The sequence below is a fragment of the Gopherus flavomarginatus genome (genome assembly GCF_025201925.1).
Source record: "Gopherus flavomarginatus isolate rGopFla2 chromosome 13 unlocalized genomic scaffold, rGopFla2.mat.asm SUPER_13_unloc_3, whole genome shotgun sequence".
Lineage (NCBI taxonomy): Eukaryota > Metazoa > Chordata > Testudines > Testudinidae > Gopherus > Gopherus flavomarginatus.
Genome location: NW_026114611.1, coordinates 948,970 through 952,280, shown reverse-complemented (window position 1 = coordinate 952,280; position 3,311 = coordinate 948,970). Strand labels below are relative to the sequence as shown.

Below are 3,311 nucleotides of genomic sequence, written 5' to 3'. Positions count from 1 at the left end.
AGTCCTGGCTCCCATCCTGCCCCTCCCCCACTCTAACCTCTAGCCCCCCCTCCCCGAGCTGGGGGAGAACCCAGGAGTCCTGGCTCCCATCCCTGCCCCTCCCCCACTCTAACCCCTAGCCCCCCCCTTCCCGAGCTAGGGGAGAACCCAGGAGTCCTGGCTCCCAGCCCTGCCCCTCCCCCACTCTAACCCTAGCCCCCCTTCCCCGAGCTGGGGAGAACCCAGGAGTCCTGGCTCCCAGCCCTGCCCACCCCCGTCTTTCCATAGGGCTCCCATCCCACCCCCCCCCGAGTGGGGCAGCCCGCGGGGCACATCGGGGCGGCACACAGACGAGCCCAGGGGAGGAGCAGGCGCCGGGCAGCCCCCACCGCACTGGGGGGCGCGCGCTGCGGGGGCGGGGCCAGGCCGAGACCCCGGGACACGAGAGTTCGCGTCAGGAGCCGCAGCTTGGGGAGGGCGGGGGCCGGGGCTCTCTGGGGGGCGGGGCGGGAGGGGTCCGATTGACCCAGGGACCCGCCCTCTCCTACACTCTCCTGGGCTCGAGAGGACGGAAGCGCCCCGGGGCAGGCTGGGAGTGTAGTTCCTGGCTCGTCTCAGAGCGGAAGTGATGAACGGTTGCTCAGGCAACGCGCCCCTCCCGGTGCACACTGGGAAGCGTAGTTCTCCGTCTCACACGCGGCCTCTATTAGAGCCGGGGCCGTAGCTGCATGGCACTGCCCTGCAATTGTGGGGGGCAGCTGTTGGATGGAGCCATATCAAAATATGGGAATGGGCAAGGCTGGGGACCAGGACTCCTGGGTTCTCCCCTCACATGTGGGAGGGAGTGGGGGTTGGGAGTAGAGTGGGGGAGGAGCAGGGCTGGGATCCAGGGATACTGCTTTTCCTGGTTTTCTCCACCTCCTGCAGCTGCCTCGGTCCTTTCAGTGCGTTTCTTGTTCCAAATTCATTTGCTGACGTGTGTAACTCACCCCAGAGGTGGCTGCATCTCAATATTGGGTGAGGCACCCTTGGCTGCATTACCTCCTAACCGCGTCTCTCTCCCCCTGCAGGTGACCCTGCAGCACTCGGAAAACATCCACAAGATCGTGGGGCACTTTGAGCACTGGGCAGGCAGGGGCCAGGTGCCCAGCTCCCCCTCCAGAGAATGGGACCCAGCACCCCCTACTTTTTACAGGGATTAAAAAGGGGCAAAGGAGGGCAAATCAGAGGAGGGGGGGGCAGGGTCTGACCAGGGGTGGAAATTGACTGGTCGGGGGGGCAAGCAGCTGGAGGCAGAGTTAGGAGAGGGACTGAAGGGCAAAGTCAGGGAGGGGGGAAGGAGCCGGAGTTAAACCCAGAGGGGGGCGCTGCCAGAGGGTTAAACCCCGGCACAGGCAGGGGCAGAGGGGTAACAGTTATCCCGGTGGGCTGAGACTCCAGTGTTTGCAAACATGGGTGGGGGGAGCAGAGGGCTTTTTTATTTCCCCTCCCACAGGCAGCACCTCTCAGCATGGGCTTCCCAGGGCTGGACTCTTAAAGGCACAGGCATCCCACTGCCTAGACACTGCAGCTCCTCTCTGATGTAACCAACTGAGGTGCTGCAGTAGGAGACTCAATTCAGTGAAATTGGGCATTCCCTATACGCCCCCCAGCCAGGGGGCTGTGCACCCCCTTCCCCGAATTTCCCAACACCCCCTCCCTCAGTTGTCAGGTAGTTACATGCAGCGCTGCCAATGTTGGTTCCATTGGTTGCAAATTTGAATGGAAATTGAAACGTTAACACACACTTTAAAAGCAGATACAACGTATGAAAACTACTTGTACCTGAGAAAGTAAAATAGGTTTGGAAAGTCTGGACAAAGCCGGGTTTCCTCACCCAGCTGTTGTGTTTGCTGACAATGTGGGTGCATTGGCTTCGGCAGTGTTGGCCAACCTTAGAATTTCAAATGATGATTTGTAAGCGAGGTGTGAATGAGCTCTCCCTGACAGCTACTGATGACCAGGGTTGGGAGGAGGCTTTGGGACCAGACGGTATTTACATGAACTCACCTACTCTGCAGAGGTATCCAGCGGACAGAGCTGGGCTGCCTCTGCTCTAGGTGCCCGGAGGAGGGAAGGTGTGTGGGGCTCCAGCCTGGGACTCTTCCTCCCTCCTGCCAAGCCCTGACTATTAATCCCAGCCCTGGCACTCCTTTCTTCAAGCACTATGTGGGCCAGAGTAAAAGTGTGGTAGGAAGCACAAGGGCCAGCTTGTGAACATCAGGTGCAGCAGCAAGAATCCCAACTATCAGGGTAGCAAGTTCCAGAGCCCTAACCCATTGTGGCCCTCCCAGCCAAAGACTGGCTCTAGGAGGTGTGAGTCACCCAGCAGGAGGGGAAAAATTCACTCTTACACAGCTGGAGACAGGGAAGTTGAGCTCTGGGGCTTTACCATAAGCATGGGTGGCAAGTTTGTAGAAATTTTGGTGGGGTCCAGAACCCGCCCCCCAACTGCCCAAGTCTCTGGGAGGGGAGATCTGGGGTGCAGGCTTATGGGATGGAGTTTGGGGGTGGGAAGAGCTGCACCCTCTGGGAGGGAGTGCAGGGCTGAGGATGAGAGATTCATGATGCAGGACAGGGCTCAGCAGCTTCGGGCAACCTGCCTTTCCATTAGTGGTGGGCAGGCACTAGGACCCTGGGGCAGCAGACAGCAGTTCTGCTCAGAATCGCTCTACTCCAGCAGTAGGAGCAGGGAGGGGACAGAAACACACTGCTTTTTGTCAGGCAGGGAGAGGTGGCAGGCAGGAGCCAGGGCCAGGGGAAGGAACCCAGCTCCAAATATTGTTGGAGCAGAGCAGGGCCCCCAGCCCTGAATAATCCTGGAGCCCAAGCACTGCAAATGTATATAACCTGCTGCCTATGACCACAAGCCAATTCAAGGTCCCACTGAGATTTGAACTCAGATTACAGGAGTCAGAGTCCTGAGTGCTGCCCATTACACCATGGGACCAGCTTTTGCTGCCTTCCCTGCACATCGGTGACCCTCATGGGGCTGCTTGTGTAAGGGGGCTCTTGGGCCTTTACTAAAACTTAGTGGGGGGGGGGGCGTTGGTTGGCTAGTTCCCAGCACCAATAGAAGGGGGAAGGATTAATGGGAAATCAGGACCCTGAGACTGACAGTCCCCAGGGGCAATGGGGAGAGGCCAAAGCTCCAAGTTAGCTGCACTGACAGGCCAGGCAGTGTAATGAGGGAGTCACCAGGCCAGGGGGGTCCCATCCTCCATGTGAGCTGGAACTGCCTGGGTGAGAGTGGGGCAGAGCTAAGGAGAGAGCAGGAGCCCGAGAAGAGCCGG

At 59.3% G+C, this 3,311-nt stretch overlaps 1 non-coding gene across 1 annotated transcript; it reads right to left on the bottom strand.

The window, feature by feature from the left end:
* Positions 1-2,896: 2,896 nt before the first annotated feature.
* TRNAQ-CUG (transfer RNA glutamine (anticodon CUG)) lies at positions 2,897-2,968 on the bottom strand. Its single transcript has one exon. It is a non-coding gene; the product is annotated as a tRNA-Gln (tRNA).
* Positions 2,969-3,311: the final 343 nt, after the last annotated feature.